The following is a 27141-nucleotide window of genomic DNA, read 5'->3' on the forward strand; positions in this document are numbered from 1 at the left end:
TTACTTACTTACAAATGGCTTTTAAGGAACCCGAAGGTTCATTGCCGCCCTCACATAAGCCCGCCAGCGGTCCCTATCCTGTGCAAGATTAATCCAGTCTCTATCATCATATCCCACCTCCCTCAAATCTATTTTAATATTATCCTCCCATCTACGTCTCGGCCTCCCTAAAGGTCTTTTTCCCTCCGGTCTCCCAACTAACACTCTATATGCATTTCTGGATTCGCCCATACGTGCTACATGCCCTGCCCATCTCAAACGTCTGGATTTAATGTTCCTAATTATGTCAGGTGAAGAATACAATGCGTGCAGTTCTGTGTTGTGTAACTTTCTCCATTCTCCTGTAACTTCATCCCGCTTAGCCCCAAATATTTTCCTAAGCACCTTATTCTCAAACACCCTGAACCTATGTTCCTCTCTCAGAGTGAGAGTCCAAGTTTCACAACCATACAGAAGAACTGGTAATATAACTGTTTTATAAATTCTAACTTTCATATTTTTGGACAGCAGACTGGATGATAAGAGCTTCTCAACCGAATAATAACACGCATTTCCCATATTTATTCTGCGTTTGATTTCCTCCCGAGTGTCATAACCAACTGCAAGGAAATTTAAATATTGTCGTTTTCATATTTCATATTTAAAACGTATTTTTAAGTTTTCTGACGAAATTGATATAACATACATTTTATGAAGCAGTTATGTATTACATTACTGTTAGGCTGCTTGATTTTTATCAACAGTAATCTCACTAGATAATGTCCGACTTTGTGTCAAGAAGAGATTAAAAAAATTCAATATAACTACTCAAGTTGGGCTCATAGAATAATAATACGATACCTATTTGGCACTAAGATACTTAAATTCAGAAATCTTGCAGAAATATTATACACACTATTCGAAAGACACTTGAAATTCTCACAAAGGCAACAGAAATCCATACAAAATATTAATATTTTTTATCACAGATCATGAACTATGTATTCCATTTTAAAAATAAATAGAACAAAGTATGCAAATAATTATATTTAGTCTCATAATTTGTCCACATCTGTAGTTATGTATAATTGTGAGGGCAGGCTAGAGCAAATAACTCCACTTTGAATTTTGTTTTTAGAAATACACGGAGGTACAAACTGAACAGTATTTAAAAATCTGAATCTGCTGTCAGTGGTACCATCATATGTTTAACATTCACACCATATATATATATATATATATATATATATATATATATATATATATATATATATATATATATATATATATAATGATATAATGTATCTTTAAATTTCCATAATAAATAGACGATAAAAATCAATTATGGTTATTACACAACTTCTAATCTAGTTTAAACCTATGAAGATAAGTTTGTTTTCCCGTGCTCTGTAACAAGGCTGTGAACTCTGGTGATATGAAGATTTTGAGTTAATCGTTGTTCTATTTTTGGATAGAATAATTTGCATGTGGCACCATTTTGTGTGTTTTTCCATTGACTCTACCACTTTTCAAGACATTCTTTCCCCAGCTCAGAGACAACTGATGTTACAGGTTTCCTGTTATAGATTATAGCTAGTTCTCTACTTTTGGCTGCTTCTTTGGCAATTCTGTCTACCAATTCATTGCCTTCTATACCAATATGTGCCTTTACCCATCCAAAGTGAATTGTCCAGTTGAGATCCTTAAGTTGGCGAATCTTCTTTCGAATTACTTCTATTATTGGGCTATGTATAACAATGTTTTTCAGTGAGGCAAGCGTCACTTTGCTATCAGTGTGAATGGCTGCTCTTTTGTTGTTGTTAGTACAGTTGAAGAGAGATTGTAGTTGTTCCAGGGACATCAAAATGGCTATAGCCTCGGCTTGATTGTTTGAGCAATTTTGACGTAGTCTGTACTTAAATTTCTTTGTCAGAGTTCTATTTACACATATTGTTACTCCTGCACAACTTTGTCTTCGATTTTGTTGCCGTCCCTGAAGATATCTACCTGGTATGATGTTGAGCCATTTATTTCATATATTTTCGTCCGTTGTGCTCGGTGTGGCCAGTCAACAGGTAGTGGGAGATCATAATCAGATCTTCTCTCTATGTGGTGTTTTTCTTTGTAGAGCTGCACTTTTTCTTCTATTACCATTCACTCCTATCGGTGGCACACCGACCATCACACAGGAGGCTTCAAAGAGATAGTTCTATAGGCCTTAGCCATCTTTATATTAATTATAAGCCTTTGTACCCTCTGCAACTTCCGGAGGTTTGCTTGTTTATATATAGAATCTCGGTATGTGTGAGTGTGAGTGTGCGCACACACGTGCACGTGTGTGTCAGAGATTCTATTATGAATGATAAGAGGGAAGAAAATGGAATTTTTCTTTTTTGTCGCTTTTATCATCCTATCTTTGCTTTTATCATTACTCCAGTATGCACACCTCAATGACAATGCATGGTTCAATTCTCTCTGATATAGCATCGCTGCTTCTTTGATAACTGAGGAGCATTTTTGCAAAAGTCGATGGATGCAGAAATTTTCGAAAACGAGTTATACATGGATATCGTATGTTTTTTAGCTCCACAATCGATCTATGAACTCAGATTTAGCAAAACTTGATTCATACCGTGTGTAGAGACTACCAAAGCTTCCAGGTTTTTTTTCAAAACTCGATAGATGCTGTCGCTTAGTTAAAGCAAAACTCGATAGATGCTCGAGTCCTTAATTGAAATATGTGCAGGGTTAAATAAAATAGTTTTCAGCATACTATTTCAGAGAATTTAATTTTATTAGGTTTGCCGGCAGATTTGGAATGTTATTATTTTGTCGCCTAGCAGTAAATCGCTAAGACGGAAGCTATTTGATCTCCCTCCCTCCCCAAACTAAAGCTTCACTGTTTAGGATTTCTCGCATAACTGTAAATTACTGAGGGGAAAACTATTTATCTATTTCTCCCACTTAACTTGACAGAGAAGTGGCGAATATGAAGTGAAATACTTTTCAAAACAGTATTCATTCACGAGTGACTTCAGACAAGCTCTAAGTAACAGCGTTTTCCAAAGTTGTGATATTCTAGATAGTTTCTGTGTGTGAATAATGGATCCAGGAGATGAAATGATTATGATTCAAAAAGTAGTGGGTGGTAGGAAATCCAGAACTAAAGGGTCCTCGTACAGGGAAGCGTAAAACGAAGGAGCATGAACCGAATATAAAATGCTCTCATGGACTTGCAAACTCTTCCTCCAATCCAAAAACTAAAGGAAGTAAGCAGTGTAAAGTGGCAGAGTTAACCTTTGATGACATTAGTGTATTTCACAATAAATTTAAGATTTAATGCAAAATAAATCAAGACAAATTACTTGTTAAGTTCATGACCATCACATCACCGAAGCGTAGGGTGGTGAATACTGAGTCTTCGAAAAAAAAAAACAAAGTGTGTCAATTAAATACAGTATCAGGAAAACAGATGGACAGATAATCTCTGTTTGTGCGTCAAGTTTCCAAGGCATAACTAGTTTCTCGAAGGACCGATTGTCCCTTCTGGCAAAATAGATTCTACTCTACAGGACAGTGACCAAGGGAAAATAGAGGAGGAAATACTGCACCCAAGAAGCACGAGAATCTTACAATAATAGTTAAAATGACATAAAGATGTATAAATCCAGAGAGAGCCACTATACTGTGGGAAAATCTAGTAGGAGATATCTGCCTCCAGATCTCTCTATTAAAAAAATGTGGACAAATTTCTGTGAAAAAAAAAAAGAAAAAAAACTTGGGACTACTTGAGACTTACTCACTCTCGAAGTATAAACATATATTTTACAGTTATTTCAACCTGTCATTTAAAACTCCCCGTACTGATTCCTGCTCGACCTGCAAGATAGGCCTATTCCAAATAAAGGCAGAGACAGACTTGGTAAAAAAATGAAATCAGGACCCAATATAGATTACAAAAACTCCGTGGAGACAAGTTTTACAAATTTATGAAAGATGATAATCCTGAAGTAATAAAGATAATATGTTTCGTCTTACAACAAAATCAACCCCTACCGAAATTATCAGTGGGCGAAGTGTTCTATTCAAGACAAGTATGGCTCTACAACCTCTGTGTTGTGATACATTCAAAAACACAAGAAATTAAGGATAGTTCATTCTATACTTGGTTGGAGACCCAGTCATCAAGGGATGTAACTATGTCGCATCTGCATTGCTAGAATTTTTATTTAATCTAGAAAAAAATCCGCAACTAATGCCCCTTCCACCATTCATCTGTTTTCTTATTCTTGTGCCAGCCAGAACAAAAATAGCATTTTGATGGCAACTCTCATGGCTTTTTTGGAGCAAAACAATATTTTTACTCGCATTCTTCTTTCTTTCCGATACGCCATCATAGCTATATGGCTCCATATCGTGTTTTCGGAAGAATAGAAAAAGACTATAGCAGAATGGAAGACATATTGACGCCAATGACTACCACAAGATGCTAGAAAATCATAGCAGTCAAGAATCTCAACAAGGACTGGAAAATCATGGACTTAAAATAGAGTGCTCAAAAGGTGTTAAGATTGACACTGACATTTAAGATGGCTCTGCAGCGAGTGATCACTTACAGTAAAACTTTGGTAAAACATCGCAATATTTCTGTTACAGTGCAGAACACATATACAGCGTGTCCAGTGGCAGTGTGGTTGCTAAAACCAAGAATTAAAAGATGTGGTAGTGTGTTAAACTCGCCTGCTCTTCCAGAAGTCAACATGGTGTCAAAAGTAAAAAAGAATGACGTTAAGAAACTCTTGCAGTATTTTGAAGTAACAGGGGAGGCAAAGAACTTGTACACAACAGTTCTGGCAGATGTGTCCCATCAGACTTTTGTGATAAAATTGTAATTTTGTGTTGATACTAATAATTTTCTTCAATTTTATTGTGTTGTAATGAGATTCATATGAAGATAGATTGCATCTATCGACTTTTGCAAAAATTCTTATTTTTTTGCGCCTAAAACTGACAAGTAATAAAAAAAGTGCTTATATTTTTCAAACCTACATTCATTGTCTCAGAACAAAGAATGCTTCCTGTGAAAATTTTTGTTATAAAATAAATATTTGTATGTTTAAATTAAAAAATGTAATTTCTGTAAAATCTTGATTTCTGCATCTATCAACTTTTGCAAAAACACTCCTCAATTTATTGTCACTCCAACATGTATGTTAAGATCTATTGTTTGTCTGAGCTTAAACCAAATGCGTGATATAGTATACTAGCATGGATAAATTGAACCGAAATATTGACAAACCCCACATGTCTAGAAAACTAAACTTTTCGTTGAGAGACATCCAACTCTTCCTATTCCTTATTAAATTAAAAATATTTTCATTGCCTTACTTTAAATGTATAGAATCTTTATAACTTACGAATAACTCATGTGCTTGTGAGGACCTCGGAAAAAACATGTATTTATCTCCAAGAAAAAAGCGGGGTATATCCCACTTCCGAAAACCAAATTTGTCGTGCTCTCCTTGTCTATTATTCCACAAGGATGACAGGTGGGTTCGAGTTGAGAATTATTTACGTTCATCACCTCATTATTCTACTATGTTGCACTATCAGGATTCTGCTCACCAATATTGTACAACAGTAGGACTACAAGGAACTTCATAAAGGATTCCTACTTGGAAATAACTTGTGGTTATTCGTAAATTATTAGAAATTTGCACTTCTAGTAACTGAAGTCTAGTTCACAACAAAACAAGGTTTATTAAGACTGTAAGTTGGAAGAACCTTAAAGAATACATACAGTGTTGGCTTGTTGCCTCTACGTATTGGTAATGGGTCTTCCTCTTCTGACGTCATCAGACGCAAAGTCTAAATTTCTTCCTCGCAGAAGGATAAAGCCTTCTTGTCAACTTCATGATGTCTTGCTAGCAATGGTTCAACTACTGACTGCCTAACTCGGGGTGACACAACACTTAGCTGTGAACGAACACACACAAATTGATGACAGTGTTACGAAACCGGAGAATGGAGAAAGTTACACAATACAGAGCTGCACGCATTGTATTCTTCACCCGACATAATTAGGAACATAAAATCCAGACATTTCAGATGGGCAGGACATATAGCACATATGGGCGAATCCAGAAATGCATATAGAGTGTTAGTTGGGAGGCCGGAGGGAAAAAGGCCTTTGGGGAGGCCGAAACGTAGGTGGGAAGATAATATTAAAATGGATTTGAGGGAGGTGGGATATGATGGTAGAGACTGGATTAATCTTGCTCAGGATAGGGACCAATGGCGGGCTTACGTGAGGGCGGCAATGAACCTTCGGGTTCCTTAAAAGCCAGTAAGTAAGTAAGTTACGAAACCGGCAAAGATGACGTTAAGCCAGTCTTGCTCTAATAAAAGTATCAGAAATCTTTCTGACAATAGTGTGCAAATGGACACTTTGAAAGGACAACTGTCTTAAGAGTTACAAACAAGACTTGATCATGCGATGACGTATGTTAATGTGTCTTTACTTTAGCCAAATAGATTCGTACAACGTACATTAACACTCATTATTCATAATAACAAAACGCTAACAGATAGTAGAGATATAGCAAACACATTTAATAAACATTACTCAAACTCTCACAGATTACATCCCAATATCAAAAAACCTGACAAATTTATCAAAAGAGAATTACATAAAAATAATAAAAACAATATTACTAGTACAAAACCTGAAATATTTAATCAAAATTTTACTTACAAAGAATTAACTATAGCTATACAAAATTTAAAAACCAAGAAATCTCCTGGCCCCGACAACATTCATTCCGAATTTTTTAAACATCTGGGGGAAAAAGCCAAGTCTGTACTTTTATCCATTTTCAATTTATCATGGAACACCTCAATTCCTGCAGCTTGGAAAAAAGCAATCATTGTACCAATTCACAAAAAAGGGAAACCTGCTCATGATGTTAATAGTTAACGACCAATAGCACTATTAAGCATGATAGCAAAAACCATGGAGTTCATGATCTCCAACAGATTAACTTAGTATTTAGAATCCCAAAATCTTTTATCACCAAGACAAGCCGGCTTTCGACAACTACACTCTAGCAATGAACAAGTCATATGCCTCGGCCAAGAAATAAAAGACAGTTTTAACAAGAAAGAAGATACCTTGGCAATATTTATTGAATTTCAGTTAGCATATGACTCTGTTTGGAGAAATAAATTATTGCCAAAACTTCAGAAATTAGGTATCTCCAGCAATATGTTCAGATGGATATCAGAATTCCTTAGTCAAAGATTCATTGCCACTAAATTCAATAACTCACTTTCTAGTTACAGACAAACATATCGAGGTCTACTTCAGGGCGCTGTCCTCAGCACAACTTTATTCAATATTTATATAAATGACTTACCCTCCCTATTAGAAGAATCAAACATGAAAACAGCACTATTTGCAGATGATATAGTTTTGTGGACTTCCGGATCTTACAGACATAGAGACAAAATTCAAAATTCTGCTCTTAAAGCTCTAAATCAACTACATGAATGGAATACATCAAATTTGATGACACTCAATTTAAGCAAAAGTAACTACCAAATATTTTCACTCGGTAAAAAAGAAAGAGAATTCAATATCCAATACAATGGCCAACACCTTCCTAGGACTTATGAATCCAAATATCTTGGAGTTATTTTCGATAGTAAGTTAACATGGAGCAACCATTTCAAATACATTTCTGAAAAACCTCGTAAAAGATTCTCCCTTCTAAAAAGACTAGCAGGAAAGAAATGGGAATGCTCTAGGAATAATTTGAACACTACATACAAAATGTTTATACAGCCAGTGCTGACATACTGTGGAGAAATTTTAATTACTTCACCTTTCATAAACGAAACAGAATATGTTCAAAACCAAGCTCTCAGACTCATTACTGGTGGAATCAAAACAACTCCAATAGATTCTATGAGATTCCTCACTAATATTAACAGCATCAAAATGACAATAGAAGAAAAAGCACTGATTCAATATGAAAAACTTACAGATTACAAGGAAACAATTGGCATTCATACAGTCCTCTCTGTAGATTGAAAACTCAAAAAAGTTTCATATCCATTGTTCAAGAATTAAAACAGAAAATCAATATCCCGAATTTAAAAGAAAACCTACAAATTAAACCAAACCCTTTAACTCTATTAAATATAGAATATAATCTAAATTTAACAGAAGAAATACTAAAATCAGAAGTAAATACTAAAACAATTGTCTTTAGAGACAATTAATATTAGGTACCCTCCACAAAACTGGCTTCATTTATACATTGACGGATCCTTGATCTCCAGAGAACAAGGTGCCGGTGCAGGTGTTACGTGCTGTCTCTTCTCACTTTATAGATCTCTTGGGTATGGAACAACAATTTTTGATGGAGAAATCATTGCAATCAGTGAAAGTCTCAGGAGTCTTCTATGCCACATCAATGAATTTAAGAATGCAGTTATATTGTCAGACTCCAAAGCAGCTATTTTATCAATTGTCTCTAAACACACACCTTCATCTCAAACAGCAGAAATAACTAAAATGCTCTCTCAATTAATATCACTCAATAAAAGAATTGTATTCCAATGGATACCATCCCATTGTGGAATTCTGGGAAACGAGAATGCGGATGCTGTAGCAAAGAAGGGCAGCACTACTACTTACAGACCTGTTATTAAATCTACGTATTACTCTGTGAAAAGATTTATTAAATCTACATACTTAGACTTCAACAAACAAAATTTGATAACACAATCTCAAGGGAAAAAATGGAACTCTCTGCATCATAATCCACAGTTAATTCCCGATTTACCACGAAAATCGTCTGTAGCTGCATTTAGATTGGCAACAGGCCATGATTGTTTGGCCAAACACCTGCATAAAATTGGAATATATCAGTCCCCTAACTGCCCATTGTGCAACTCAAACCAAGAAATGGATTCGGAACATCTCAAAATCTGTGCTTCAGTGGCTGGCCATGATAATATCTTTGAAAAGTATTGGAGTGCAAGAGGTCAAATGACTTTATTGTCAAACACCTAGCATTAGAAAACAACAACAACATTAACACTCAGTGGAAATACGAGTGCATACATGCAGCTTCTCACTGCGAAGCAGCACTAGAGTGCTTAGACAGCTTATCTTACGGTGTCTCAGGTTGGGATTTCCTATCATCTTCTCTGATAATTGGCTTTGAAACAACCTGTCATTCTAGCTGCAAAAAACAGCTAATGGTTCTAAATACAACTGAATTAAATAAATTTCTTGCCTGTCCTCTTTGTCCAAGAATCATGATTTTGAAAGGTGCTGCTGCGTCCAAAGACTCTCTATACATCATAATCCCATTTTCTTGAATAAATCGAAGCCATTTCACATTTTTCCACATAAATTTTTCGCCGTTACCATTCTTCTTCTTCTTCTTCTTCTTCTTCATTTGCAAGGCATCTTTGAAGAAATCAGAACACTGGTAAAAATTTGCTTCATTTTTATCACTTTAATTGGTTTATTTCTCCCTGTTCCTCTGACAAGTTGCATCCAATCATGTGGATGATCGATGGACATTCCACTTATTTTCTTTTTTCTGTCCGAGCTTGATCTGATTTTAAAATCTATATTTTCTCATTTATTTCAGTTCAATATTGCTTACAATAGGTATACTATCACTTACCTCTTGATGAAGAATTGGCAAGATGCATAGAACAGAGTGCTGTTCATTCATTCATTCATTTATTTTATTCCATAGATCTTACATGAGCAATGAAGCTTTAAGATGTGGAACAAGTCAAAATTTTACAATATTACAATTACAATTTTTACAAATTTTTATAGTTTTACAATTTAGTAATTTTCTACAATTTTTACAAGTCCTTTGCGAAATCTTAATTCACAACTCACAAAAATTTTACTACTATTTAGGAAGTGCCAACACAACATACTTAAGAGCTCTAATTTAGAAATTACAATTCAGTGCCACCAAACTGTGCTTAAGGAAATAAGTTTACATATTTCCTTTTACCCAAACCAAATTATTACATTAAAGTTCTGTGTCTTTTTACACACGTGGATTAAACAATTTCTAATAGAGATATCGCTTGTTTCCCTTTACCCAACTAAAGAACGCGCTTTCAGGATTATAACAGTATATATATAACTCATTTTGGCCAAATTTTGACATATTCCCCTTTACCTGAAGACCACAGGTTTTATCCATTACTAGTGCCTAAGTTTAATTTTAAATTGTAGCCCTTTTCTTTGTAATGTGTTGTTTGTGAAGAAGTTAACTTCACTCCAGTTTATTTATCGACATCCTGCGAGTCTGCACACAACTGATATTAATGTCCTAGCACTTGTTTATCACTTATAGTGCATTTATTTGTTGTAGGGAGAATCTGTGAATGTACCAACTTGAAAATTTGTTAAAGCTTCATTTTTAAATTACAGAGATGTCTATAAATGAATGAATGTATGGATTTTATTGCTGTGCTAATGTTGTCAAGGAGAGAGTGATTTAAAAACTTTTAATTCACTGCTGTGAATGAAGTAATTGTTTAGGTTGCTAAGGACGGTGAAATAAAGACCAGATTAGATACAAGTAATGGATAAAATCAATTAAAATTTGTCCAAGTTATTACTTCCATGTGAATAGATAATGTACCAGAATATTCAAATAAACAATTCATTTCTTTATATAAAAGATAATAGCTTAGAGGGGGCATAGAGCTAAAGCTCCAACCGCCTTTTATCCCCAGGAAGGATCTGTTACTCAGTTTGATAGGAGGTTGAGTACATCTTGGGGCCATTCTGAAAGTTTTGGCAACGAGCAAAATCCCATCACCACTCACGACCCAATTGAGTCTGTAGCCATTCCCAACTGAACTACTAGACATTATATTCGTTTTTCCATTCTGAAATGATTTTTTATTCTACACAAAACCAACCCTTTGTTACAATGAAATATACTGTGTACTAATCACTACATTGAGCACCAATATGCCTGGGTTAAATCCCAAATCTCTCTGCAATGCATATGAAGAGATGGCATATGTCACTGTTGATAGTGATCCATCCATTGGATTGGGACGTTGAGCCTGGAGGCCCCCTTGGTATTATTCGACAGAAGTAGGCTACAAGCCAGCACCAGGTTTCCCCTTCTCCCTTCCTCACCCATTCTCTACAACACATTTACACGAACACTTACACACACACTTACCTAAAAACACGACATAACTCTTTACAGATACACATCATGCATAACATGATCTGCTGAAGTGGTGTGCAACTTGAAAAAAAATGGGTCACAGTCCTGCCATCTATCCGCAGTATCTGGAACCCGAATCACGTTAAGTGAAGAGGATAGGCATTAGACACACACACGTACACACAATGTATACAACATTTTCAGAAAATGTATGTGTATCTAATGCCTACCCACTTCACTTGCGTGATTCGCGTTCCGCATATTGCGGATAGATGGCAGGGCTGTGACCCATTTTCAAGTTGCACACCACTTCGGCGGGCCATGTTGTGCATGATGTGTATCTGTGAAGAGTTATGTTGTGTACTAGGGTAAGTGTATGTGTAAGTGTAGTGTATGGTATGGGTGATGATGATGACGATGATGGTGAGGAAAGGAGAAGGGGAACCCCAGTGCCAGCACATAGCCCACTCCTATCGAATAGCATCAAGAGGACTGCCAGTCTTAACATCCCCATCCTTCGGACGAATTACTATCAATAGTGACATATGCACTGCGGAGAGATTTGGGATTTAACCCAGGTATATTGGTGTACAATTTATGATTAGAAATTACGCACCGCCATCTCTCCTAGACCTGAGGGTGAAATTTTACATGAAAACTTAGAAGAAAATGTAAACTACTTTTTATTGAGGTTTCTTTATTTGTTTGTTCATGTTCATATTTCATTTTTACACTGCATGTAAAATTATGTAAACTGGAATGTTTACCTAATTACACTAGCATTCTACCACTCATTCTTTATTAATATTATGCATCTGTGCACTGAGGGATACTTCCAGCTCACATCTTTGGTTAAGGGGTTAGGTACAGCTTACAGCAATAAAATTTTGGAAATATTCAACATGTTTTTCCTCCATTACTGTATCTTGTACAATAATGAAAATTAGTATATGTAAAGCACTGTTCCTCTGTTATATGAAAAAATACTTTTACGATTTAGAAAAAAATATTTACATTTTTTTTCTTCAAAATTCAAAATGGTGGCAGTTCACTGTGCAATGATGAAGCGTTTCCCTCATAACTCAAAAACTATCCAACATTCTGTGATGAAATGGTTTGTATATATTTATGCATGTCATATCTACAATATGATACAGAATCACTTCACTACCTTTGATAGATTGTGTGATAAAAAATAAATTCATTTAAAATATGGTCAAATATCAGTATTTTCTTCTAACACAAAATAAAAAAAAAATATTATTTATTAAGGAATGTAGTTGAAAGAGCATGATATTGTAAACATGAGTTTCAGCAATAAAATAAAAGGGAGAGAACATGAAAAAGCTAACAAGTTTATGAGTTATGAGGAAAATGCTTCATCACTGTACAGTGAACTTGAATTTTGAAGAAAAAATAATAATTTTTTTTAAATCGTAAAAATATTTTTTTTTCATATAGCAGAAGGACAATTTTTTACATATACCAATTTTCATTATTGTACAAGATACAGTAATGGAGGAAAAAAAATTAATATTTCCAAACATTTTTACTCCTGTAAGCTGTACCTAACTCCTTAAGTACTGCATTTTAGCTTTGTTGAAACAGCAGCAGCTCTGTTAAAATTTTGAAATGCATGCACACTCGCACACACAAACAAACAAACAAACAAACAAACACACACACACACACGGATAATAGCTGAGCATTGTCCCAAATCAAGGTCATCTACCATGGTGATACAAATTGTTACTAAATATATTTTACTGGTCTTAAAAATGACTAATAATTTTTGACAGAAGGCATGAAAGTGAAGGCCAACATGGGTTAATAAGCTAAGGATGCATAACTTCAACAAAAATAAAAAGAACTGGGAAGAATCGTCAAGATTTACACATGCAAGGTGAGCAACTGGAAACACAGTTGAAACTGTACTGTAGGAGAACAGCAAACTGAAAAGATATGTCCAGAAGTCTGCTCAGACAATTGTAGAAGTACCAACACCTTTTTCGCTCATTATCAGGCATCTTCACAGACTTTGAGGGTTACAATCTCCCCAGATAGGAGAATTTCGATCATGTTATAGGAAACTACATGGACTCCATAACTGAAGTGGACACCACCATCATTGAACTGTGATTGTAACCTCTGAGAAGCGCATAATTTTGAAATGCACATCAATACCTGTGATTTGTTGACTACTAGAAATGGGGTACAGATCCCTTTCCTTTGATAATGCAAGTCATCACCTACTGCTGTCAATGAGAATGCCCATGAGTGCTGTTGTGTGTAAAACTAGTCTATTCAAATCCAATATTTCATTTTAAAAATGTCTAGGGGCAAACATGGCAATTATTTAATTTATTTCATCTCATGCAAGAAGAGAATAAAAATGGAGTCAATTTCGTGTTGACTGCCTTTTTTTTTCCATTATTTATTTCAAATAAATATCTATTAATTTCTTTGCTAAAATGATTGTAATTCACGTGCATCATTCTAAGATAAACTGATTTGTGAATACTGAATATAAACAAAATCTGTCAAATAGTTTATACTTTATAAGACTTCTCTGGTGCCGATAATATTAATAATGATCTAATTAAATATGCTTGCAACTAATTAAAGTAGGCCTACCGCACATTAAACACATTTTAAAATTCGGTCATATACCTAACTGAAAAAAAGGCAAAGGTAAAGGTAAAGGTATTCCCGTAACATGCCATGAAGGCACTTGGGGGGGCATGGAGGTCAACGACGTGTTTTTAAGGGGCAATGAAAGTCCTTGTAATGGCTTTCAGCGGAAAGATGATACTAGAGGTCTCATGTTATAGATTTACATACTTTATACACACTTTATACTTGATACTTATTAAATCGAGCACAGTTGTAACATCAGTTTCGTATTCTGATGCGAGATGAGCCAGTTTCTCTTTCCCCAAACCACTAAAGTATTTGCATTTTTTTTTCGACATTTAGCACAAACACGTTTTCTTTTGACACGAAATACATTTTGTCTTGAAATTGTTCAGTACGGCAACTTAACAGTAGACCAAACTGTGTAAATGTAAAGACTTGTAATAACACTCTTGATAAAATACGTACTAATATAATGTACAGTAGTACTTCATATGTAGCAAAAAAAGAAAAAGAAAAAAGGAGCGGGAAAAAGACAGTCGGATAATCGCCAATCGGTTAATAGGGAGATGGATAATCGGGGTTCTACTGTACTACTTTAGAAGTTCAAGACGAATTCTGAAAATGCAGAGTTTATGCAGAATGCACATTCACAATCAAGTAATTAAAATCAGAGTTTAACATAACATGTACCGTTGTTATGAATTTTAAAGAAACTTTTGATAATTTCAATAAAACCACATTATGGATTATAATAAAAGAAAAAGGTATAACGCAACATTTAATAGTAGTGATGATGATGATGATGATGATGATGATGATGATGATGATAATAACAATAATAATAATAATAATAACAACAATAATAAATTTGTAAAAATTTAATTGACGACAGATTAAAAAGAGTGTGAAAGAAGAAAAGATGTACAGACCGATTATCACTGGTCAACAATGAAAATGTTTCTTGCAAAAAAAATAGCTAATTCTTATGTATTTCCACCTGCTGAATTCAAAAATCACCATAAAAATTACATATTAGCTCTTGCTTTCTAGATAAAGTGACATTTCATTTTTTAGAGTCAACATTTTCAGTTTGGGGGAAATTTGGGGGAAATTTTGTTTTGGGAGTTGGCACACCTGTCAAATAACAAAACACAAATGTTCTTCAGCTGTTTGTAAGTTACAAACATAGGTATTGTTGCTGTCACTGTGAATTTCATATTGTTTCTGCTGTAATTATTGCAGAATTTCTGGTTTGGAAGTGTTTTTAAAGCGTAAAATTTGTAAAAATGCCACGAAAATTGTGTGTTTGAAGTAGAAAATGAAGACAGTGCGGAACAAGAAGAAGAACCCAACAAGCCTTCCACATCCCAGGACCCTGATTTTGAGGAAAAAAGATGATAAACAGCACAGACTGAGTCAAGCGCAATTGAATGATCTCATTAGAGACCTTGACCTGGCAAAGGAGAAGGCAGAAATTCTAGGGTCTAGACTACAGCAATGGAATCTTCTCGAACGTGATGTCAGGGTCTCACAGTACAGACAACGTCACAGGAATCTGCTTCCCGTTTTTTTAGAAGAAAAACAATCTTGTTTGCTGCGACATTAATGGCTTAATGAAATGTTTGAATTTGAACCATGATCCAATTGAATGGAGGCTATTCATAGACTCCTCCAAGCTTAGTTTGAAAGCTGTATTACTTCACAATGGCAACCGTCTTCCTTCTATTCCTGTTGGTCATGGAGTTCACATGAAGGAGATTTATGCAAATATGACAGTCTTCTTCGACTCAATCGAATATCATGAACACAAGTGGAAAATCTGTGGTGATCTGAAACTCATTGCTGTACTCTTAGGAATGCAACTGGGGTACACAAAATATTGCTGCTTTTTATGTATGTGGGACAGCAGGAATAGGAAATCACATTATATTCAGGCAGACTGGCCTGCAAGAAATCATAACCCTAGCGAGAAAAATGTTGCTGAGCCTCTCGTGGACTCAAAAGATGTTCTTCTTCCACCGCTGCATATTAAGCTGGGTTTGATAAAATATTTTGTCATAGGTCTGAACCAAGAAGTACAGGACTTTAAGTACATAAGAGAGAAATTTCCGAAATTAAGTGATGCCAAAGTCAAGGAAGGTATTTTTGTCGGGCAACAAATTCGAGAACTTGTAAAGGATCCTGCATTTGACCAAGTTTTGGCGGGGAAAGGAAAGGAAGTTTGGGAAGCCTTCAAGGGAGTTATTCATGGATTTTTAGGCAACAAAAGAGATGATAACTACACTCAGTTGGTGACAATGCTCCTGCAAAAATACCATCAACTCGGATGCAAAATGTCCCTTAAAATCCATTTTCTCCACTCCCACCTAGACTTTTTTCCTCCTAGTTGTGGAGCATTCAGTGATGAACACGGAGGAAGATTCCATCACGATATTTCTGTTATGGAACAAAAATATCAGGGCCGCTGGAATGAAACAATGCTTGCAGATTACTGCTGTCTTTGCGTAGGGATGCTCCGGAACTCACAAGAGGCAAGCTAAAAGACGACGATCTCATGAAGCCACACATGATTCTCTTCAGACCAAATCTGCCAGGTATTCTTCCATCAATTTAGAACTCTTAGAATGTAATTGCCATTAAAAAAAAATTAAACGCACTTTCAATGTTGTTGGCATATGTAATTAAAATGTATCATTTTCTCTTAATCCGTTAAACTGAAATACTTCCACCTATTGTGTATCACAGAAACTAGAGCTAAGAAAAATTTTTCATTGTCATATTCGTTTTTCTCACCCCAAAATTAGTAAGAATTGATTCATGAAGTGCAAGAAACATTCAAAAAAAATTTTTTTGTTGGCCAACGTTATTTAGTCCTGACAGCTCGACGACGCGAAAGAGAGGAAGTAATATTAGTGGGGAGAGCTCTGGAGTAGAGATAAGAGTAAGCGGTCAGTAAAGAATGCAGTACAACTTAATTGTACTAGAAACATACCGCTCTACAGCAAGCGACTGACTAACCCAAACACCCCTTGGCATAACTAAATGGACTCGCCTGACCCAGGCACACACTGCTGGTGACTGTCAGGACTAAATAATTGTACTGTAAGATAAAGGTGTCATTTTCACCACCATAAGAGCCATACAAGGAAGACATTATAAATATATTTATCGTATTTTCTCGAATACTTCAAATCCTCGCATAAGCTGCACACCCCACTTTTGAAAGGCAAAAAATATAAATAAAACAAACAAAATTACAAAAATGAAACTTCGGAAAAAATGCATTCACGACAAATTAAAACACAAATACAGTTCAGTTAATAAATGAATAAGTATATTTTATACTGGAATAAGATGCATTTCAAACCCATCTTATACACACACACTGTACACATGTCAGCTGTCGTCTTAATTGGCCTTTTACATGATATCCTGAAACATTATTAGCATGCATTACGATTTCCATGTTCCTCCACATCTTTGATCATTTTAAGATTTTTGCTGTAAAGGATCACAATCTCATACTTTAGTGGTACTGATTTTCTTCTTAATTCAGCTATCCACTTTTCAGCGGTTGCTTCTCCTGTCCACCATAAGGATCTATCATTCCACTGTCCATCTTCTAAGTCGAAATTAATCATAACTTTTTCCACACTACCACACCAACTTAAAAGAGTCCTTCCTCTTTCCCTTATATCCTTGTGGGGGACCAATGAATTATCCGTCTGGGCCATCTCTCCTCCTCCATTCTTTGTACATGTCCATACCACTGCAGTATCCATTTTTCATTCCTGTTTACTACAATTTCTTCTGCTTCCATCTCTGCTTTAATAAAATCATTTCTTACATGCTGCAACCGAGACACTTTCATACTTCGACGTAACCCATCCAGCTCAGTGATCTCTAACTTTTTCCTCCATCTGTCATTCCAAGTCCAACACTCTGACCCATATATAAGGACACTCTCTACCGCTGTTTTCAAGATACATTTTTTAGTTGCTTTTGTCATTTCTCTGTTCCAAAGGATACCATTTAAGGATCTAGTTATTTTTCTCTTTTCTAGTTATTGTCTTTTTCACAAGTACCAGAACTATCTATAATTGATCCTGAATATTTAAACTGGCTGACATTCTTAATTGTTACACCATTTACAACCAAGTCCTCTACTTTCCCTCCAACAACCATACATTCTGTCTTCATAAAATTCACTTTCAATCCGTGTAGACTATACTCACTTACAAGCTTGCGGAACATATACTCAATATCTTACCGATCTTGTCCTACTATTAACTGGTTGTCGGCAAATAGCAAGGTATGCAACATATGGTTATTAATTTTATGCCCATACCTCTGTATGAGTCATTCCATTTCTTCGAGGCATTCTCTAGGAAGCTTTTAAATAAAGTTGGTAACATTCCATGCCTTTGCCTCAAGCCTTTTGTAGTACAAAATTCTGCTGATAGATTTTCCCCCATTTTGACACATGCTATACACTTATACATTCTCCTTATGAGGTCTATGAGAGGATTTGGGACTCCAGTTTTTTTGTAGGGCAGTCCAAAGTCAATTAACTGGTACTGTGTCATATGCCTTTTCTAGATCAATGAAGATAAAATGTATCTCTTTTGTTTTGGTTAACATTCTTTCCATCATCTGTCTAATTGTAAATATATGGTCTACACAGGATTTGTCTGTTGTAAATCCAGCTTGCTCTTCGGATATCTTATTTTGTATTAAAGACTTCAATCTATCTTGATTACTGAGTATCCTACTCACTGATGCCAAGACATTGATACCTCGATAATTCATTGGGTTCCTCTTTGTATATTGTACTTATATATGATAAGGTCCATTCTTGTGGAATAGTATTACCCTCTATGATCTGGTTGAAGAGTTTGGTTAAGATGGTACTGATTTTGAGAATTGAAAATATAAGACGCACAAATTATACATTTATCACACTTGAACTTGATTCTGATACATGTACTGCTAATTCAAATGCCAATTAACAATGTTAACAATATTGACATACTCACGTGGAAAGTTAGTGGATGTACTATCACCTTAGGACATCCCAATACCAAAAAAAACTGACAAATGTATCAAAAGAGAATTACATAAAAAATAATAAAAACAATATTACTAGTACAAAACCTGAAATATTTCATAAAAATTTTACTTCCAAAGAATTAACTCTAGCTATACAAAATTTAAAAACCAAGAAATCTCCTGGCCCCGACAACATTTATTCCGAATTTTTTAAACATCTGGGGGAAAAAGCCAAGTCTATACTTTTATCCATTTTCAGTTTATCATGGAACACCTCAATTCCTGCAGCTTGGAAAAAAGCAATCATTGTACCAATTCACAAAAAAGGGAAACCTGCTTATGATGTTAAAGGAGCAGTCCGCGATAAAATTCGAAATTTTGATTATATTATAGGATGTTTACCTAAGTAATCCTTAGATTAACGGCGTTTGTCTCATCTCTCTACGCCTTTTAGTTTGTGAAATATTAAAGGTCTTACTGCAAGCTCTGACGTCATAACCACCGATCGCTTCATAAGACTACATTGTAGTTTTGTTTGACATACAGTGGTGTAGAACGAGTAAATACATATTCATATGTTACAGTCAGTTATTATTAACTCACTTAGGACCTATCACATGCATATACTGTAATAGTAATAGTAATAATAATAATAATAATAATAATAATAATAATAATAATAATAATAATAATAATAATACTAGTAATAACTTAACCAAACTCTATCCCACTTTAAATCCCGTGTACAATGCATTCTGTTCCATTCTGTGATTAGAACGACTTAGGTCTGATAAGGGTTCAAACTGAAAAGGTTTAATATTTTGATCAATTATAACCTAAGTCAACGTCTTCACTGAGTGAGTGAATGTATGTGAGACATGAAATATTCGTTATATAGGGACTACAGATACGTTTTTATCTCACGTCAGCAATAAATTAGTACAGTGTTTATATTATTCTATTGCACCATAGTTGTTGAGTCACACGGTTTAGGCTCTAACCTCTAAAACATGTGGATCATCGAATTGCAGTAGTTGATAATCACGAGCTACTTCCAACACATTTCTCTGTGTATCTTCTCTCCACGCGTTTTCCTTCCTGCTGTATATTTTCTTTTCCACCCATCATTATTGGCTTTACAGTACTGGAGTCTGGAACCAGTTACATCTATTTTCACGTTGTAATTATGGTCCATTATCGCAATCATAGTTCTTGTTACTATTCCATCATATTGAAAGTGTTTTCTCTTAGGAGTGTAAACCAATCTCTCGTTATGATATGGTTCAAGTTTGCTGGTGTGACAAAACTGATTAGTCTGCTTTAAGTCTTTTAAAGGGCAGGGTTGCATACAACATTTTTCAGAGCACTGTTGGTTCGGATCCAGGTTCGGTCCATTCCCTCTCGCTATTGTATGGGTAAATGTGTGCACATTTTTTATATGTCTCTGTTCGTGTATATTACAAATATGATTTAATACAGAAATGAATCTGTCTTCTAAGTCGTCAGAATCACCTTCACATGTAGCACATAAGCACCACGAGTGATTTATGATGCTGTTTTTCCATATTTGTATTTTCTCATATGTTTTTGCGGCGGCTTTAAGGTTTTTAGATAAGCTTTTTGCAATGTGCCAAATGTCAAATGATGGTCCACCATTCGTATTTGGTCCTCATGAATTTCCTAGTTCCTCTATTGCATTCCAACAGAGAGAGGGTAATGTTCATTTTTTTCTTTTAGGCGATCTAGAACTTTTTCGCACGCTGCTTTTTCAAGATTGCCTACAATTAGACCCTTTTGCAGAACTACGAAGTCTATAAAATTATCTGAATCGAGGTCCATTACACTGTAAGTGACATATTTTGCACCAGGTGTAACCAGGTGAGTCAAATTAGTCATCACCGCGATTCGAACGTTTTTATCTTTTACGGAATTGATAAGTTGTTCATGAATCTGAAAATAACTACAACTACTGTTGGTTCTACGAATTTTGAAATTATTTTATAAAATGTTGTCTTGCCGATGAAATATAGTTGTAAAGTTTTTGAAAAATTTTCAAACAATTTGTACCTTATACCTGATGAATTAGAATTTGAAGTTTCTTCTTCTATTTGAAAAGATCTGTCTAAGTCAGTTTATGGCTCACTCACATCTGATTCACCACACACATTTCTTAGCGTCTCGCACCCTATCTCACACTGCACAGCTTTGTTTATATCAGATTTCTGTGAATTTTCAGCCTCATCGAGAACTACACATACGTCAATATTTTCAGCTATAGGTGCATCACTGCAACTTGCTATTACTTCTTCGACGACCTTTTTTCATTTATAAGTAGACGAGCGCATAGTATCAGAACTGTCTTGGGGAGATTCTCCTTTCAAAAATAAGGGACAGCAGTTTTCTTCATTTTCATAAGAGTTATATTAAATGTCTTTTTAATAGAGACGATTCTTCAAAATTAATTTCATGGAAATGATTAGAACACACAACAGTAGTTTTCGATGGTGTAAAACCTTTTCTGTTGATTTTCTTCACCCATGTTTTAAATATTTGCGGTGACTTTTCTCTGCTTGGCAATACATGAAATGATACCCCTTCTCCATGTTCTGCTTTTGTTCTTCCCTCTGCACACGAAAAATCACAACACCACGGCATTTTAAACTGTATTACGATACAATTTTTTCTGTTTAGTCTACTGTAGTTCAAAATCGTTCATATAAAAGAAAATAGCCCTACATGAAACCACAACATTGGTATGTGCTATTTTATGATTAAATGAAAAGCAAAATATGACTTCACTCAATCACAACTAAGTCCGAAATTCTGTTCACATGTACTACGGCGCGAGAAGATTATTTAATACAGAGCACTGCACTCGGGATGTTCTCGGCCTACTACGCAATCACAACAGTTCAGTGGCTATGACGTCATAAGTATTTGAGCGGAGTCAGTAACTCAAGAACCATGCCTCGCATTGACATGCGGTAAATTACATTCTACTTAGATTGAAAAACGTGTTTGATTAAAGCCAACTTAATTTTATCGCAGACTGTTCTTTTAATAGTTATCGACCAATAGCACTATTAAGCATGATAGCAAAAACCATGGAGTCCATGATCTCCAACAGATTAACTTAGTATTTAGAATCCCAAAATCTTTTATCACCAAGACAAGCCGGCTTCCGACAACTACACTCTACCAATGAACAGTCATACGCCTCGGCCAAGAAATAAAAGATAGTTTTAACAAGAAAGAAGATACCTTGGCAATATTTATTGAATTTCAGTTAGCATATGACTCTGTTTGGAGAAATAAATTATTACTAAAACTCCAGAAATTAGTTATCTCCAGCAATATGTTCAGATGGATATCGGAATTCCTTAGTCAATGACAAACATATCGAGGTCTACCTCAGGATGCTGTCCTCAGCACAACTTTATTCAATATTTATATAAATGACTTACCCTCCCTATTAGAGGAATCAAACATGAAAACAGCACTATTTGCAGATGATATAGTTTTGTGGACTTCCAGATCTTACAGACATAGAGACAAAATTCAAAATTCTGCTCTTAAAGCTCTAAATCAACTACATGAATGGAATACATCAAATTTGATGACACTCAATTTAAGCAAAAGTAACTACCAAATATTTTCACTCGGTAAAAAAGAAAGAGAATTCAATATCCAATACAATGGCCAACACCTTCCTAGGACTTATGAATCCAAATATCTTGGGGTTATTTTCGATAGTAAGTTAACATGGAGCAACCATTTCAAATACATTTCTGAAAAACCTCGTAAAAGATTCTCCCTTCTAAAAAGACTAGCAGGAAAGAAATGGGGATGCTCTAGGAATAATTTGAACACTACATACAAAATGTTTATACAGCCAGCGCTGACATACTGTGGAGAAATTTTAATTACTTCACCTTTCATAAACGACATAGAATATGTTCAAACCAAGCTCTCCGACTCATTACTGGTGGAATCAAAACAACTCCAATAGATTCTATGAGATTCCTTACTAATATTAACAGCATCAAAATGACAATAGAAGAAAAAGCACTGATTCAATATGAAAAACTTATTAGATTACCAGGAAACAATTGGCATTCATACAGTCCTCTCTGTAGATTGAAAACTCAAAAAAGTTTCATATCCATTGTTCAAGAATTAAAACAGAAAATCAATATCCCGAATTTAAAAGAAAACCTACAAATTAAACCAAACTCTTTAACTCTATTAAATATAGAATATAATCTAAATTTAACAGAAGAAATACTGAAATCAGAAGTAAACACTGAAATACTGAAACAATTGTCTTTAGAGACAATTAATATTAGGTACCCTCCACAAAACTGGCTTCATTTATGCACCAATGGATCCTTGGTCTCCAGAGAACAAGGTGCGGTGCAGGTGTTACGTGCTGTCTCTTCTCACTTTATAGATCTCTTGGATATGGAACAACAAGTTTTGATGGTGAAATCATTGCAATAAGGGAAAGTCTCAGGAATCTTCTGTGCCACATCAATAAATTTAAAAATGCAGTTATATTGTCAGACTCCAAAGCAGCTATTTTATCAATTGTCTCTAAACACACACCTTCATCTCAAACAGCAGAAATAACTAAAATGCTCTCTCAATTAATATCACTCAATAAAAGAATTGTATTCCAATGGATACCATACCATTGTGGAATCCTGGGAAACGAGAATGCGGATGCTTTAGCAAAGAAGGGCAGCACTGCTACTTGCAGACCTGTTACTAAATACGTATTACTCTGTGAAAAGATTTATTAAATCTACATACTTAGACTTCAATAAACAAAATTTGATAACACAATCCCAAGGGAAAAAATGGAACTCTCTGCATCAAAATTCACAGTTAATTCCCGATTTACCACGAAAATCGTCTGTAGCTGCATTTAGATTGGCAACAGGCCATGATTGTTTGGCCAAACATCTGCATAGAATTGGAATATATCAGTTCCCTAACTGTCCATTGTGCAACTCAAACCAAGAAATGGATTCGGAACACCTCAAAATCTGTGCTTCAGTGGCTGGTCATGATAATATCTTTGAAAAATATTGGAGTGCAAGAGGTCAAATTACTTTATTGTCAAACGCCTGGCATTAGAAAACAACAACAATTATTACCTTAGGAGTTGCGCAGGAGAAAAATTGGGCAATGTTGCCAACTTTACTTAGAATAAGCCATGTACCCGTATTTTTTACTTGTATATTTCGGAAAGAAAAGTGTGTGGGGTATTCGAGAAATTACATTTAATTATGTGTGTGGCACAATAAAAAGATAACTTAAGAATAATACTGGAAAGGAAACTAAACTAAAACTGTATGAATTAATTGCAGTTAAAGTGAAGTTCAGAATTATGGAATTAAGCAAGAATAAGGAAAGAAAAACTGAGGCCGAAGAAATTAGATTTTTAAGAAATGTTGCTGGGTATACTCTACTAGACAAGAACAGGAACAAGAATATCAGGAGAGAACTCAATATCTGCAAGTCAACAAAAAAAAATATACACCAATACAGAAATGCCGGAAGGAATATGCAGGTCAGATACAGGAACACTGCATTATGAAATTAACATTAAATTATAAGGACATAAGATATGTTGGCAGACTGAAGAAGAGATGGGTACAACAATTCTAATTCATGAAATTTGGAACTGGTCTTGCAAGGCTTAATCCCTGAATGACGAGGATGATGATAATTAAATTAGTTTCCACACATTCAGCTATATCGCAGAAATTATGAAAGGTATAAAAAAATATACCCTTACTCTTTTTTATTCTTTATCTTATTAGGAACAAAAAAGTTTATTAGGACAATTGTTGTAGAACCGACCTGAGACAAGTTACAGAAAAGAAAAGAGATAAGTGCCTGTTACGTCTTACATCTTGAAATGGCGACTTCACACAGGCTCCCTGCCACAGATTCAGACAAAACACCTCTCACTCATAAGCTGTACATGCTCAGTAGTCATGCTATTCCTTCATTTAAAATTTTACGGACTAGGATATATGAACGTATACCCCTCCACTATACTGGGTGTAAAAAAATATATGCTACAAGGCTCGGTGGTAGGTAGGTGCATACTACGTGATCATATTTTGTTAATAAATTCATATCCGGAAACACTTTGTTTACATGCTAGCGTCTCTGAAATGTGGAAGAGAATATAGGCAGTACGGATCACAAAAACTAGGAAAGAAGTACAGTAAAAAAGACAATTGAAACTAAAATTGCACCCATGTCCAGAGACTCATGCCCAATAGTCTGGCCCCCTCGCTCACCTGACCTGACACCATTGGATTTCTTTGTACATGAAAACCCTGTGTATGAGACTCCCATGGAGACACAACAAGATCTTGTGGCACGAATTCAGGTAGCAGCTGGAGTCACCCGAGATATGCTAAGAATATTTCCAAGAGTTCGACATGACATAACCAGGCGATGCACAAAATGTATCGAAGTTGGTGGCAGCCATTTGGAGCATCTTCTGTAAATAATGTTTACTTACAGTATTTCAATTGTCTTTTCAACTTCTTTCCTAGTTTTGTCTGTACTGCCTATGTCTTCCTCCACATTTCAGAGATGCTAGCATGTAAACAAAGAGTTTCTGGACATGGGTTTATTTAACAAAATATGATCACATGGTACTCATCTACCTACTACCGAGGCTTGTAACTTTTTTTTTACATCCTGTATATGTTGTTAAAAACTTGCTACACTACATTAATTTAATACAGTTGGTATTAGCATTGTGCATTACAGGCGCTATGTTTGGTTCAAGTTTGTCAAGTACAACGAAGTTCGATATTTGCCAATGTTTGCTCTGCAGGAGGAGGCTATCGTGTTTGTTCCATCTTGTTAAAAAAATATTCTCTGTTCTCCCCTTCCACCCATTCATGTTTTAACAGCTTAAGCATTTTAGAACAGATCTTGCGATTAGTTTTTCATATGAAATAAGGCAAAATTTTTTATGTCTTATTGTCTCCCTTATGTTCAAACATTGCAGACACTAACTGGTACAACTTCCACAAATTGAAGCACCACAAAAGCAATATGATTGTCGCACGTGATTTGAGAACAATGCTCAACTATGATATGATTCCAATTTTAAATCATGTTCATATTTTTGTAAATGATTCATAAATAACACCTGAATTACATTACTGCGAATGAGTATCTAGCATTCAAACACTAAAACAAAAATTATATCAACACATTAATTGTTCATATATGATTAATTAAACAGTGACTATATATACACAATTCTCCTACCATTCAGATCTAACAAATATTTAAATATATTAATTTAAAAAAGTCAAATATTCCTAACTTAAATATATTAAGCTCTTCATCAAACTATTCCCTTATTTACCTATTACAGCAGCCCACAATATATCTTCAGAAATTTGTCTTGTATTTCTTTAGCTCCACCTTGATGTGATGAATATTTGTCAGCTGCGCACAAGCATTTGGTGTTAATAATTTTTGGAAACGGTGATAGTACTGTACCAACTGGGTGAGAGCCAACTGCAGAAGTGAGGAACCAGTCACCAAATTGGGAAATGAAGACAGGATCTCTCGATTCAACTCCTCCAAAGATCGTTTCCATCCCGCAGAGAAAGACTGAACAAGTGCCAATGCTTTTTCTGGAAAGAAGGTATAAACTTTTAACCTTTTAGAACATTTTGCAAAATATACAGTCATTAGGACTGGCTATGTTTACTAAATTTTGAGCTCTCAAGTTCCAGTCATCACTCATCAGGAAAAATGAGAGAATTCAGAAATAGGTGGCATACCTCTTGTTGTATAGGTCTATGCTTTCTGTCACCAAATTTTATCATCAGAATTTAAATTCTCTCATTTTCTGTTAACATTTGAAGGGTACACAGGAATAACGATCAAGGTCCATTTTAGAATGTTTCGAGAAAAACGAATTTTAAAGTTTAAGCACTTAGTACTTAGTTATGTGTGTATTTAATAGAAATTGACGTAGTGGAATGTAAAGAACGATAATTTCTTATTAATTATACAATGCCATTTTGTTCTAAATTTGGATGGCAACAATTGAAAATGCAATATAAACAAACAATGTGTAAACTTCCAAAATAAGAACGATCAAGGTCCAAATAGGAAACTTCGAGATACATGGGATACAGCGTGCATTATAGTGAAACATCACTTCTACCTCAGATATTTAATTTGCTTT

General features: G+C 35.1%; 1 long non-coding RNA gene across 1 annotated transcript in view; it reads right to left on the reverse strand.

Annotated features, from left to right (window-relative positions):
• Nucleotides 1-1249: 1249 nt before the first annotated feature.
• LOC138696003 (uncharacterized) overlaps nt 1250-27141 on the reverse strand; it is a 37688-nt gene continuing 11796 nt past the window's right edge. The window contains exon 3 of the long non-coding RNA XR_011331210.1: nt 1250-26581. This is a non-coding gene — a long non-coding RNA (uncharacterized lncRNA). The remainder of the gene's footprint in view (nt 26582-27141) is intronic.

This window comes from Periplaneta americana, chromosome 3, assembly GCF_040183065.1.
Source record: "Periplaneta americana isolate PAMFEO1 chromosome 3, P.americana_PAMFEO1_priV1, whole genome shotgun sequence".
In the NCBI taxonomy this organism is placed as follows: domain Eukaryota; kingdom Metazoa; phylum Arthropoda; class Insecta; order Blattodea; family Blattidae; genus Periplaneta; species Periplaneta americana.